The following is a 16,119-nucleotide window of genomic DNA, read 5'->3' on the forward strand; positions in this document are numbered from 1 at the left end:
CTACTATGAAGATCATGGTACTACTTTGAAGCACAAGTGTGGTAAAAGGATAGTAACATTGTCCCTTCTCTCTTTTTCTCTCATTTTTTTATTTGGGCCTTTTCTCTTTTCTTTTGTGGCCTCTTTTTATTTGGGCTTCTTTGGCCTCTCTTTTTTCGTCCGGAGTCTCATCCCGACTTATGGGGGAATCATAGTCTCCATCGTTCTTTCCTCACTGGGACAATGCTCTAATAATGATGATCACCACACTTTTATTGTTCTTACAACTCAACAATTACAACTCGATACTTAGAACAAAATATGACTCTATATGAATGCCTCCGGCGGTGTACCGGGATATGCAATATGACAATGATGGAGTGTGTCATGATAAACGGAACGGTGGAAAGTTGCATGGCAATATATCTCGGAATGGCTATGGAAATGCCATAATAGGTAGGTATGGTGGCTGTTTTGAGGAAGGTATATGGTAGGTGTATGATACCGGCGAAAGGTGCGCGGTATTGGAGAGGCCAGCAAAGGTGGAAGGGTGAGTGTGCGTATGATCCATGGACTCAACATTAGTCATAAAGAACTCATATACTTATTGCAAAAATCTAGAAGTTATCAAAGAAAAGTATTACGCGCATGCTCCTAGGGGGACAGATTGGTAGGAAAAGACCATCGCTCGTCCCCGACCGCCACTCATAAGGAAGACAATCAATAAATAAATCATGCTCCGACTTCATCACATAATGGTTCACCATACGTGCATGCTACGGGAATCACAAACTTTAACACAAGTATTCTTTAAATTCACAAATACTCAACTAGCATGACTCTAATATTATCACCTCCATATCTCAAAACAATTATCATGCTTCAATCTTTTCTTAGTATTCAACACACTCAAAAGAAAGTTTCACAAATCTTGAATACCAAGCATGTTATTATTAAGCAAATTACTATGCTATTAAGACTCTCAAAATAATTTAAGTGAAGCATGAGAGATCAATAGTTTCTTCAAAACAAATCCACCACCGTGCTCTAAAAGATCTAAGTGAAGCACATAGAGCAAAATTATAACGCTCAAAAGATATAAGTGAAGCACATAGAGCAAAACTACTTAGCTCAAAAGATATAAGTGAAGCACATAGAGCAAAACTACTTGGCTCAAAAGATATAAGTGAAGCACATAGAGTATTCTATCAAATTTTAATTCATGTATGGCTGTCTCAAAAGGTGTGTACAGCAAGTATTATTGTGGCACACTAACAACCAAAGACACAAATAATACAAGACGCTCCAAGAAAAACACATATCATGTTGGTGAATAAAAATATAGCTCCAAGTAAATTACCGATGGAAGTGGACGAAAGAGGGGATGCCTTCCGGGGCATCCCCAAGCTTTGACTTTTTGGTGTCCTTGGATTATCTAGGGGGTGCCATAGGAATCCCCAATCTTAGGCTCTTGCCACTCCTTGTTCCATGATCCATCAAAAGAATTCACCCAAAACTTGAAAACTTCACAACACAAAACTTAAAGTAGAAAACTCGTGAGCTCCGTTAGCGAAAGAAAACAAAAGACCACTTCAAGGTACTGTAATGATCTCATTCTTTATTTATATTGGTGTTAAACCTACTGTATTCCAACTTCTCTATGGATTATAAACTATTTTACTAACCATAGATTCATCAAAATAAGCAAACAACACACGAAAAACAGAATCTGTCAAAAACAGAACAATCTGTAGTACTCTGTAGCTAGAACAAGAGCTGGAACCCCAAAAATTCTAAAATAAATTTCTGGACCTGAGTAATTTATCTATTAATCATATTCAAAAAGAATTAACAAAATAGCGCTCTTCAAATAAAAATGACAGCAGTTCTCGTGAGCGCTAAAGTTTCTGTTTTTTACAGCAAGTTCAACAAGACTTTCCCCAAGTCTTCCCAACGGTTCTACTTGGCACAAACACTAATTAAACACACAAAACACAAACAAAACAGAGGCTACATAATTTATTTATTACTAAACAGGAGCAAAAAGCAAGGAATAAAAATAAAATTGTGTTGCCTCCCAACAAGCGCTATCGTTTAACGGCCCTAGCTAAGCATAAAAGCGAGGATAGATCTAGGTATGGTCATCTTTGGTAGGCAATCCATAAGTGGCTCTCATGATAGTTTCATATGGCAATTTCATTTTATTTCTTGGAAAGTGTTCCATGCCCTTTTTTAATGGAAATTGAAATATAATATTCCCTTCCTTCATATCAATAATCACACCAACCGTTCTAAGGAAAGGTCTACCAAGAATAATAGGGCAAGAAGGATTGCAATCTATATCAAGAAAAATGATATCTACGGGCACATAATTCCTATTTGCAACAATAAGAACATCATTAATCCTTCCCATAGGTTTCTTAATAGTAGAATCCGCAAGATGCAAGTTTAGAGAGCAATCATCAAAATTACGGAAATCTAGCAAATCACATAAAGTCTTGGGAATAGTGGAGACACTAGCACCCAAATCACACAAAGCATAAAACTCATGATCTTTAATTTTAATTTTAATAGTTGTCTCCCACTCATCATAGAGTTTTCTAGGGATAGAAACTTTCAACTCAAGTTTTTCTTCATAAGATTGCATCAAGGCATCAACAATATGTTCGGTGATGGCTTTATGTTGACTATAAGCATGTGGAGAATTTAGCATGGATTGCAACAAGGAAATACAATCAATTAAAGATCAACTTTCATAATTAAATTCCTTGAAATCCAATATAGTGGGTTTAGCAACATCTAGATTTTCATTTCTTTCAATCCCACTTTCATCAATTTCATCATAAAGATCTAAATACTCCGAATCTTTAGAACGCCTTATAGGTAAAGGAAGATCATATTCAGTTTCATCAAGATTCATATTGCAAAACAAATATTTAATAGGAGACACATCAATAACTTTTAGATCTTCATCTTGATTTTCATAGGAATTGGAAGAACATGCTTTAATAAAGGCATCTTTGGAAGCACGCATCCTAGCGGTTCTTTCCTTGCACTCATCAATGGAAATTCTCGTGGCTTTGAGAGACTCATTGATATCATGCTTAGGAGGAATAGATCTAAGCTTTAAAGAATCAATCTCGAGAGAAATTCTATCAACGTTCCTAGCCAAATCATCAACTTTAAGCAATTTCTCTTCAAGCAAAGCATTAAAATTCTTTTGTGAATTCATAAAGTCTTTAACACTATTCTCAAATTCATAGGGCATATTATTATAATTTCCATAAGAGTTGTTGTAGGAATTCCCATAATTATTAGAAGGATTACTAGGATATGGCCTAGGATTAAAATTCCCTCTATAAGCGTTGTTACCAAAATTATTCCTACCAACAAATTCACATCCATAGATTCATTGTTATTCTCAATCAAAGTAGACAAAGGCATATCATTAGGATCAGAAGAAACACTCTTAGTAGCAAATAATTTCATAAGTTCATCCATCTTTCCACTCAAAACATTAATTTCTTTTATCGCATGCACTTTTTTATTAGTAGATCTTTCAGTATGACATTGAGAATAATTAACCATAATATTAGCTACGAGTTTAGTAGCATCTCCTAAAGTGATTTCCATAAAAGTGCCTCCCGCGGCCGAATCTAAAAGATTTCTAGAAGCAAAATTCAATCCAGCATAATAATTTTGTATAATCATCCACAAATTCAAACCATGAGTAGGGCAATTACGTATCATTAATTTCATTCTCTCCCAAGCTTGTGGAACATGTTCATGATCAAGTTGCTTAAAGTTCATAATATCGTTTCTAAGAGAGATGATCTTAGCGGGAGGGAAATACTTGGAGATGAAAGCATCTTTGCACTTTTTCCAAGAATCAATACTATTTTTAGGCAAAGACGAAAACCAAGCTTTAGCACGATCTCTAAGCGAAAAAGGAAATAGCTTCAATTTAATGACATCATTATCAACATCTTTTTTCTTTTGCATATCACATAAATCAATTAAGCTATTCAGATGAGTAGCGGCATCTTCACTAGGTAGGCCGGGGAATTGATCTTTTATAACAAGATTCAACAAAGCAGTATTAATTTCACAAGATTCAGCATCGGTAAGAGGAGCAATCGGAGTGCTAATAAAATCATTGTTATTGGTATTGGTGAAGTCACACAATTTAGTATTATCTTGAGCCATCGCGACAAACAAGCAAACTAGCACACGAGCAGACAAGAGCAAATAGGCAAAAGAGGCAAATAGAGAGGGAGGATAGAGAGAGAGAGAGGGAGAGAGAGAGAGGGCGAATAAAACAGCAATGGTGAAGTGGGGGAGAGGAAAACGAGAGGCAAATGGCAAATAATGTAATGCGAGAGATAGGGATTGTGATGGGTACTTGGTATGTTGACTTTTTGCGTAGACTCCCCGACAACGGCGCCAGAAATGGCTCATTGTCGGGAGTCAAATCTTGACTTGCGTGAACCTTCCCGGCAACGGCGCCAGAAATCCTTCTTGCTACCTCTTGAGCTTGCGTTGGTTTTCCCCGAAGAGGAAGGGATGATGCAGCAAAGTAGCGTAAGTATTTCCCTCAGTTTTTGAGAACCAAGGTATCAATCCAGTAGGAGGCCACGCTCAAGTCCCTCATACCTGCAGAAAACGATAGCTACTCGCAACCAACGCAATTAGGGGTTGTGAAAGCACAAGTGCTCCCTAGGTGGTTTTGATAATTGATGACAACATATCTCTTGTTGGACTAACATTTCTATCTAGCATGTTTCAGATAAGTTCAACAATGGAGTGGCATGGACTAAAGGTTGTGGGAACTCCTTCAAGATGCTAAGGACAAGGGATTGGCTAAAGCTTCAAGCTCAAGACTCTTCATTTTATATTTTAGTGATCCAAGATCACATTGAGTCTTTAGGAAAAGCCAATACTATTAAGGAGGGATGAGGTGTTGCTTAATGAGCCTCTTGCTTCATGTGCTTAGTGATATGCTCCAAAACCCTCAACTACTTTCCCATATCCATATATGACCAAAACCCTAAGCCAAACTCGGTCCTACCGATTCTTCCTATCCGGCGCCACCGAGTTTCACTTGTGATTAGCCACTGCCAAACCCTAGCAATTTGGTCCTACCGATAGGGATCTCGGTCTCACCGAGATGGGGTTGCAAACTCTTTGTTTCCCTTTCGTAACTTTTCGGTCCCACCGAAAGAGCGAATCGGTCCCACTGTGATTGCAATGTAAACTCAGTGTTTCCCCTTTGTAACTTTTCGGTCTCACCGAGTTCCACTCGGTCTCACCGGAAGAGAAAATCAGTCCCACCGAGTTTGCCTGACCAACTCTCTGGTTAGCTAATTACCAAATTCGGTCTCACTGAGTTTGTGTAATCGGTCTCACCGAGATTACGTTATGCCCAAACCCTAACCATATCGGTCCTACAGAGTTGCATGTCAATCCCACCGAAAATAACTAACGGTCACTAGGTTTACATTTTCGGTCCGACCGAGCTTATTGATTCGGTCCCACCGAGATTGGAAAACTGTGTAACGGTTGGATTTTGTGTGGAGGCTATATATACCCCTCCACCTCCTCCTCATTCGATGAGAGAGCCATCAGAACACACACACCATTCCAACTCATATGTTCTGAGAGAGAACCACCTACTCATGTGTTGAGACCAAGACATTCCATTCCTACCATATGAATCTTGATCTCTAGCCTTCCCAAGTTGCTTTCCACTCAAATCTTCTTTCCACCAAATCAAAATCCTATGAGAGAGAGTTGAGTGTTGGGGAGACTATCATTTGAAGCACAAGAGCAAGGAGTTCATTACCTACACACCATTTGTTACTTCTTGGAGAGTGGCGTCTCCTAGATTGGCTAGGTGTCACTTGGGAGCCTCCGACAAGATTGTGGAGTTGAACCAAGGAGTTTGTAAGGGCAAGGAGATCACCTACTTCGTGAAGATCTACCGCTAGTGAGGCAATTCCTGTGTGGGCGATGGCCATGGTGGGATAGACAAGGTTGCTTCTTCGTGGACCCTTTGTGGGTGGTTTCTTCTTCGTGGACCCTTCGTGGGTGGAGCCCTGTGTGGACTCGCGCAACCGTTGCCCTTGGGTGGAGCCCTGTGTGGACTCGCGCAACCGTTACCCTTCGTGGGTTGAAGTCTCCATCAACGTGGATGTAGGATAGCACCACCTATCCGAACCACGGGAAAAACATCTGTGTCTTCAATTGCGTTTGAATTCTCCAAACCCTTCTCTTTACATTCTTGCAAGTTGCATGCTTTACATTCTGCTGCTCATATACTCTTTGCATGCTTGCTTGATATGTATCGTGTGTGTTGAAATTGTGCCTAAACTCCACTTAAACCGAAAAAGCTTAAAAATTGCAACTTTAGCACTAAGTGTCTAATCACCCCCCTGTAGACACATCTACTTCTAGATCCTACAAGTGGTATCAGAGCTTTGGTCTCCATTGCCTTGGTTTAATCACCATTGGAGGAAGATGGATGTGTCTACATTAGGGAGTCTTAGGCATAGAGTGCCTATTCTTGATGGAGAGTACTTCCATGAGTGGAAAAATGAGATGCTTGTAATCTTCAATCAATATCATTTGAACAAGTATATTGCTAGCCCTTGTGCACCCCATATTGATCCCTTGCATCCTACCCTATATGAAGATATTGACATGATTCGCAATCTTAGAACTATTGAGCTCATCATTAGAGGATTGCCCAAAAATTTGATTGCTAGTTTGCCTACTCACAATTGTGCCTATACCATATGGAAATTTCTTGAGGAACGATTTCCCGATTATTCCTTGAAAACTTTGGATGAAATTCTCCATAAATCTATTGCCTTGAGTAAGATGAACTCTAGTGATCCCAGTTTTGGTAAATGTCTTTTTGAACTTGCCAATCTTAAGCATGCTAAAGGAGATGTTGGAATCATTAATGATATCATATTCAAAGCTATAAGAATTCATAAAAGTAACCACTTTGATCATTTATCTAATGAATTACCCTCTCTAGGAAATGATGAGTCACAAGATCATGATGAACATGAATATTATTATGATGATGATAGTGACTTTGATCTTGATGATGCAATGAGACATTTTGGTCTTATGGCAAATCTTCGGGGATATGAATCAGGAGGAAAGGAATGGGTTCTTGATAGTGGATGTACTGATCATATGACCGGAGATGAAGAGATGTTTCGCGAGATTGCTGAAAACAACGGCCCTCGAAAATATGTCACCTTTGGTGATAATTCAAAGGGTAAAGTGGTTGGCCTTGGTAAGGTGGCCAACTCACATGATAGTTCCATTCAAAATGTCATGCTCGTTGAATCTCTTGGCTACAACTTACTTTCAGTATCTAGACTTGCTGATTTTGGTTTGAATGTCCTATTTACTGAGGTAGATTGCCAAGTATTTTGTCGAGACAATCATAAAATGGTCTTTACGGGTATGCGTAGAGGTGATCTTTACATTGTCGATTTCTCTAAAAAGGCACAACCTAAAACTTGCTTTGTTGCTAAATCCTCAAAAGGTTGGTTGTGGCATAGACGACTAGGTCACTTTGGCATGAGAAACCTTGACAAGCTTATTAAAGGAAATCATATCCTTGGCATTAACAATGTCATATTTGATAAGGATAGACTTTGCAGTGCTTGTCAAGCAGGTAAACAGGTTGGAGGAAGACATCCCGTGAAGAACATCATGACCACAAGGAGGCCACTCGAGCTACTTCACATGGATCTTTTTGGTCCCAACGCCTACAAGAGTCTCGGTGGAAATTCCTTTGGTCTAGTTATAGTTGATGATTTTTCAAGATTTACGTGGGTGTTCTTTCTTAATGACAAGTCGCAGGTCCAGAAGATCTTCAGAAACTTCGCTAGGAAGGCCCAAAATCAGTTTGATGTGAAGATCAAGAAGGTTCGTAGCGACAACGGAACGGAGTTCAAGAATGCAAATGTGGACACCTTTCTTGAAGAAGAAGGGATTTCACACGAGTTCTCGGCTACGTACACACCTCAACAAAATGGAGTTGTTGAGAGGAAGAACCGGACGCTCATCGAAATGGCAAGAACGATGCTTGATGAATACAAGACGCCAAAGCACTTTTGGGCAGAAGCAGTTGAGACAGCTTGTCACGCAACAAATCGCTTATATCCTCACAAGCTGCTCGGCAAGACGGCATACGAGCTCCTCACTGGTAACAAGCCTCAAGTTGGATACTTTCGAGTATTCGGCTCAAAGTGCTACATTCTTGATAAGCATTGTCATTCAAAGTTTGCTCCTAAATCTCATGAAGGTTTTCTGCTTGGTTATGGATCAAACTCTCACACTTACTGTGTCTACAACAATTTCACCTGAAAGGTTGAAGAGATGGTAGATGTGAAGTTTGATGAATCTAATGGCTCACAAGTAGAGCAATTGCCAATTGATGTAGGAGACAAAGACCCTTCGGAAGCAATTCAAGACTTGTTCATTGGCAAAATTCGTCCAACGGAGGTGAAGGAGAGTACTTCATCCATCCAAGTGGAAGCTTCTACTTCACGACAAGGTGAACCAAGAATCGACACGGAAGCATCCACAAGTGGGACACATCAAGATGAAGAAAACGAGGAAATACGTCAAGACGAACATCAACAACCTCCTTCTCCACCACGACAAGAGAACGAAGACATCAACAATGAAGAAGGCCAAGAAGAAGAACAAGATGAAGAAGATTCTCAACGAAGACCCAAGCAAAAGCTCTCACAAGTTCGAGCAAGAATTGCCAAAGATCATCCCGTCGAGCAAATCCTCAGTGATATACAAACCGGGAGAATCACTCGCTCAAAAACTCGTTTAGCTAACTTTTGTGAAAACTATTCATTCATCTCTAGCATTGAACCTATGAAGGTTGAAGAAGCATTGGAAGATCCGGAATGGATAAATGCTATGCATGAAGAGCTACATAATTTTGAAAGAAACCAAGTTTGGACATTGGTCGAGAAGCCCGACAACAACCAGAACATCATTGGTACCAAATGGGTGTTTCGCAACAAGCAAGATGAAGATGGACAAGTGGTTCGCAACAAAGCACGTCTCGTCGCCCAAGGTTACACACAAGTCGAATGTATGGACTATGGTGAGACATATGCTCCAGTTGCTAGACTTGAGTCCATTCGCATCTTACTTGCCTATTCTAATCACCATAATATCACCTTGTACCAAATGGACATTAAGAGTGCTTTTCTAAATGGTGAAATAGAGGAGGAAGTTTATGTCAAACAACCTCCCGGCTTTATCAATCCTAAGAAACCAAATCATGTTTACAAACTTCACAAAGCTCTTTATGGTCTTAAACAAGCTCCTAGAGCATGGTATAAATGCTTGACCAAGTTCCTTACAACAAGTGATTTTGAAATTGGTAAAATTGATTCTACTCTTTTTACTAAAAGGGTTAATGGAGAACTATTCGTATGCCAAATTTATGTTGATGATATCATATTTGGTTCAACTAACCCTCTCTTTAGTGAAAAGTTTGGAAAGCTAATGTCAGAGAAGTTTGAGATGTCTATGATGAGTGAACTCAAATTCTTTCTCGGGTTGCAAATCAAGCAAACTAAGGAAGGTACATTTGTCTCTCAAACAAAGTACACCAAGGACTTATTCAAGAAGTTCAATATGCAAGAATGCAAAGGTATGTCTACACCCATGCCTACTAGTGGACATAATGATTTGACCAAAGATGGTGAATCGGTTGATCAAAAGGTTTATCGCTCTATGATTGGTTCATTGTTATACATATGTGCTTCACGTCCCGATATTATGCTAAGTGTGTGCATGTGTGCACGATATCAAGCTGCTCCTAAAGATTGTCATCTTAAGGCTGTGAAAAGGATAGTGAGATATTTAATTCATACACCAAATTTTGGCATTTGGTATCCTAAGAGGTCTTCTTTTGATCTTGTTGGCTATTCCGACTCGGATTATGCCGGAGACAAGGTTGATAGAAAGTCCACTTCGGGTACCTGTCAATTTCTTGGTAGATCTCTTGTGTCTTGGTCTTCCAAGAAACAAAACTCGGTATCCTTATCCACCGCCGAAGCTGAATACATTGCCGCTGGTTCATGTTGCGCTCAATTACTTTGGATGACTCAAACTCTTAAAGATTATGGGATTTATGTGAAACATGTTCCACTGCTTTGTGACAATGAAAGTGCTATCAAAATTGGTCATAATCCTGTACAACATTCTCGAACTAAGCATATTGAAGTTCGTCATCATTTCATTCGAGATCATGTTGCTAAGGGTGACATTAATCTTAAGCACGTTCGCACCGATAAGCAATTAGCGGATATATTTACTAAACCTCTTGATGAGAAAGTATTTTGTAGGTTGAGAGGTGAATTGAACATCATTGATGCTTCGAACTTGGAGTAGAAACTCCATTGGATACATGCAAGACATGAGCTTATGACTAATCCATGATATATCTCTTATGATAACTATCTTATGTCTTGGATATATTTGCACCTTGCATGTTGTCTAACCCATGTAGGTGCTTGGTTGAATCTAATTCTATGAGATTGCGACTCAATCATATCTTGAGCAATCTCTACATCACCAAGACTCTACACAATAGTGGTTGAGGACAAGGAAGCACAAAACCACTCAAACATATCCTTTGACAAATTCTATGTTAAGCTTCATGATTGTCATTTTTGGATACACAAGTGCTCTTCCTTGCAAGAACTAACCCATGTAGGTAGATGAACTCAAACTCCAAGTGGTGCTCCCAACTCTTGATGAACTACATCAACCTCGAGCACCCACACAAGTTCAACTACATGAGCAAGAACCACATCACCACCCAAGGTATGTCATTCCATCTTAGAGAAGCTTTACTCCAAGACATGAGTCAAAGCAACTCAACAAGATGTGAATACATCAAGATGCTTAAACGAAAAATGGTAACCCCATTTTGAGCTTAAACGATGAGTATGACCTATGATCAAGTTTTCTCACTTGACTCCTAAGTCAATATACTCTAACATAGGTGACTATGTCACCGCCCAATTCTAGATGAAGTTCTCTTGTGTTCTTTTCTGAGTTATTGCATTTGTCCCTTGCATATTTGTTTCCTTCTCTTTCAAAAAAAACTTCATCTAGAAACTTTCACTCTTTTCCTTTTTGTTCTTGTTCTGCATATTTCTGCACCAAATTCCTTGCAAATCTTTCAGCTAATTCATTGCAAATCTTTGTGAGATCTTACTTGTCTAGTGAGCTGAGGTGACAAGTGTTTTTCTCTGTGTAAACTCGGTTTCACCGACTTGCAATTTTCGGTCCAACCGAATCTTTTCGGTACCACCGAAATATGCCACTCGGTGCCACCGACTTTGCAATCAGAAAAACAGATTGCCACTTGTTCTACATTTCTTCTGATCCAGCTCCACTCAATGAATCTTGTCCTCTACAAGCATCACAATTTTATCCTCTGCCTTGTGCTGAATCTCAAGGACCAAACCTATTCGACGGATTCCAGGAGAAACCTTCTTGGAAATTGATGTCAAAGGGGGAGAGAGAGATCACATCAAAGCTTGTAGGAGAGAGAGATCACATCAAGGGAGAGAAACAGTCTCAAGGACCAAACCTACAAGAGAGAAAATATTAAGGGGGAGAGAGAGACCTCAAGGGGGGAGAGAAAGTCTCAAGGATCCCAGATGTTGTTAAGGGGGAGAGAGAGAAAAGTCTCAAGGATCCCAGATGCTTGACGTTCAAGAGGAGAGATGTCACATGTCTTTTTGGGGGAAAGACATGTATTTGCATTAAGCTCTATCCATTTGTATCTTTCAGCTCTGATTTTCTGTTTCCTATCTTCTCCCAATATCCCATGTCAGATTCAGGGGGAGCAAGACACCTAAGGAAAAGAAATCAGTCAAATTCATTGCATATCTTTATTCTTGGGGACATGTTGAATTCTATGTGGTACCTTGTACTCACTCTCTATATGTCATCCTAGTCTTGGCATTCTTGTCGTTTCTTTTGTCTGCTCTGGCTAGTGGATATACCTGTGTTATCTAACCTTGTTTGTGCAGGTTCATTCCATCCTAAGCCAACTCAAGACCACAAGGTAAGTATATGCATCAAAATCATGAGTATGAGGAGTTCTTGCTTATGTACATACTATTTGCAAGAAGGACTCATGAGCATGAAGGTATTTTCCTTGATAATCTTTTACTCTGATGCATATGGCCAAGATGCATGTAACACATTGCCTACTCTGTCATGATTATGCTCTCACATGTCTCTATATTTCATATTTACATGAGTGCATACATGTAGGGGGAGCCTATGCTTGTTACATGTCCTTCCAAAGCTTTACTTGCTGTTCTTTATATCTTTATCTAAAGCATTGATGTATGTTGCCATCAATTACCAAAAAGGGGGAGATTGAAAGCACAAGTGCTCCCTAGGTGGTTTTGATAATTGATGACAACATATCTCTTGTTGGACTAACATTTCTATCTAGCATGTTTCAGATAAGTTCAACAATGGAGTGGCATGGACTAAAGGTTGTGGGAACTCCTTCAAGATGCTAAGGACAAGGGATTGGCTAAAGCTTCAAGCTCAAGACTCTTCATTTTATATTTTAGTGATCCAAGATCACATTGAGTCTTTAGGAAAAGCCAATACTATTAAGGAGGGATGAGGTGTTGCTTAATGAGCCTCTTGCTTCATGTGCTTAGTGATATGCTCCAAAACCCTCAACTACTTTCCCATATCCACATATGACCTAAACCCTAAGCCAAACTCGGTCCTACCGATTCTTCCTATCCGGCGCCACCGAGTTTCACTTGTCATTAGCCACTGCCAAACCCTAGCAATTCGGTCCTACCGATAGGGATCTCGGTCTCACCGAGATGGGGTTGCAAACTCTCTGTTTCCCTTTTGTAACTTTTCAGTCCCACCGAAAGAGCGAATCGGTCCCAGCGAGATTGCAATGTAAACTCAGTGTTTCCCCTTTGTAACTTTTTGGTCTCACCGAGTTCCACTCGGTCTCACCGAAAGAGCAAATCGGTCCCATCGAGTTTGCCTAACCAACTCTCTGGTTAGCTAATTACCAAATTTGGTCTCACCGAGTTTGTGTAATTGGTCTCACCGAGATTACGTTATGCCCAAACCCTAACCATATCGGTCCTACCGAGTTGCATGTCAGTCCCACCGAAAATCACTAACGGTCACTAGGTTTACATTTTCGGTCCGACCGAGCTTATTGATTTGGTCCCATCGAGATTGGAAAACTGTGTAACGGTTGGATTTTGTGTGGAGGCTATATATACCCCTCCACCTCCTCCTCATTCGATGAGAGAGCCATCAGAACACACACACCATTCCAACTCATATGTTCTGAGAGAGAACCACCTACTCATGTGTTGAGACCAAGACATTTCATTCCTACCATATGAATCTTGATCTCTAGCCTTCCCAAGTTGCTTTCCACTCAAATCTTCTTTCCACCAAATCGAAATCCTATGAGAGAGAGTTGAGTGTTGGGGAGACTATAATTTGAAGCACAAGAGCAAGGAGTTCATTACCTACACACCATTTGTTACTTCTTGGAGAGTGCTGTCTCCTAGATTGGCTAGGTGTCACTTGGGAGCCTCCGACAAGATTGTGGAGTTGAACCAAGGAGTTTGTAAGGGCAAGGAGATCGCCTACTTCGTGAAGATCTACCGCTAGTGAGGCAAGTCCTGTGTGGGCGATGGCCATGGTGGGATAGACAAGGTTGCTTATTTGTGGACCCTTTGTGGGTGGTTGCTTCTTCGTGGACCCTTCGTGGGTGGAGCCCTGTGTGGACTCGCGCAACCGTTGCCCTTGGGTGGAGCCCTGTGTGGACTCGCGCAACCGTTGCCATTGGGTGGAGCCCTGTGTGGACTCGCGCAACCGTTACCCTTCGTGGGTTGAAGTCTCCATCAACGTGGATGTAGGATAGCACCACCTATCCGAACCACGGGAAAAACATCCGTGTCTTCAATTGTGTTTGAATTCTCCAAACCCTTCTCTTTACATTCTTGTAAGTTGCATGCTTTACATTCCGCTGCTCATATACTCTTTGCATGCTTGCTTGATATGTATCTTGTGTGTTGAAATTGTGCCTAAACTCCACTTAAACCGAAAAAGCTTAAAAATTGCAACTTTCGCACTAAGTGTCTAATCACCCCCCTCTAGACACATCTACTTCTAGATCCTACAGGTTGTCAATCCCTTCACGGTCACTTACGAGAGTGAGATCTGGTAGATATAATTTTTTTGGTATTTTTGGTACAGAGATGCAAAGTAAAAAAGTAAAGGCAAAGTAAAAAAGCAAAGCAAGATTAAACTGATGGAGATTGATATGATGAGAATAGACCCGGGGCCATATGTTTCACTAGTGGCTTCTCTCAAGAGCATAAGTATTCTACGGTGGGTGAACAAATTACTGTTGAGCAACTGACAGAATTGAGCATATTTATGAGAATATCTAGGCATGATTATGTATATAGGCATCACGTCCGTGACAAGTAGACCGAAACGATTCTTCATCTACTACTATTACTCCACTCATCGACCGCTATCCAACATGCATCTAGAGTATTAAGTTAAAAACAGAGTAACGCCTTAAGAAAGATGACATGATGTAGAGAGATAAATTCATGCAATATGAAATAAACCCCATCTTGTTATCCTCGATGGCAACGATACAATACGTGCCTTGCTGCCCCTTCTGTCACTGGGAAAGGACACCGCAAGATTGAAACGAAAGCTAAGCACTTCTCCCATGGCAAGAACTACCAATCTAGTTGGCCAAACCAAACAGATAATTCGAAGAGACTTGCAAAGATAACCAATCATACATAAAAGAATTCAGAGAAGATTCAAATATTATTCATAGATAGACTTGATCATAAACCCACAATTCATCGTTCTCAACAAACACACCGCAAAAAGAAGATTACATCGAATAGATCTCCACAAGAGAGGGGGAGAACTTTGTATTGAGATCCAAAAAGAGAGAAGAAGCCATCTAGCTACTAACTATGGACCCGAAGGTCTGAGGTAAACTACTCACACTTCATCGGAGAGGCTATGATGATGTAGAAGCCCTCCGTGATGACGGCCCTCTCTGGCGGAGCTCCGGAATAGGCCGCAAGATGGGATCTCGTGGATACAGAAAGTTGCGGTGGTGGAATTAGGTTTTTGGCTCCGTATCTGTTCGTTTGGGGGTACGTAGGTATATATAGGAGGAAGGAGTACATCGGTGGAGCTCCGAGGGGCCCACGAGGCAAGGGCGCGCCCCCCACCCTCGTGACCGCCTCTCTCATGCCTTGGCGTAGGGTCCAAGTCTCCTGGATCACGTTCGGTGAGAAAATCACGTTTCCGAAGGTTTCATTCCGTTTGGACTCCGTTTGATATTCCGTTTCTTCGAAACACTGAAATAGGCAAAAAAAACAGCAATTCTGGGCTGGGCCTCCGGTTAATAGGTTAGTCCCAAAAATAATATAAAAGTGGAAAATAAAGCCCAATATAGTCCAAAATAGTAGATAATATAGCATGGAGCAATCAAAAGTTATAGATACGTTGGAGACGTATCAGGCATCCCGAAGCTTTGGCTTTTAGGTGTCCTTAGATTATCTTATGGGTGCCATGGGCATCCCCAAGCTTAGGCTCTTGCCACTCCTTGTTCCATAATCCATCAAATCTTTACCCAAAACTTGAAAACTTCACAACACAAAACTTAAAGTAGAAAATCTCGTGAGCTCCATTAGCGAAAGAAAACAAAATATCACTTCAAGGTACTGTAATGAACTCATTCTTTATTTATATGGGTGTTATACCTACTGTATTCCAACTTCTCTATGATTCATAAACTATTTTACTAGCCATAGATTCATCAAAATAAGCAAACAACACACGGAAAACAGAATCTGTCAAAAACAGAACAGTCTATAGTAATCTGTAGCTAGCGCTAGATCTGGAACCCCAAAAATTCTAAAATAAATTTCTGGACGTGAGGAATTTATCTATTAATCATCTTCAAAAAGAATTAACTAAATAGCACTCTCCAAATAAAAATTACAGCAGTTCTCGTGA

This window comes from Triticum aestivum, chromosome 2A, assembly GCF_018294505.1.
Source record: "Triticum aestivum cultivar Chinese Spring chromosome 2A, IWGSC CS RefSeq v2.1, whole genome shotgun sequence".
NCBI lineage: Eukaryota > Viridiplantae > Streptophyta > Magnoliopsida > Poales > Poaceae > Triticum > Triticum aestivum.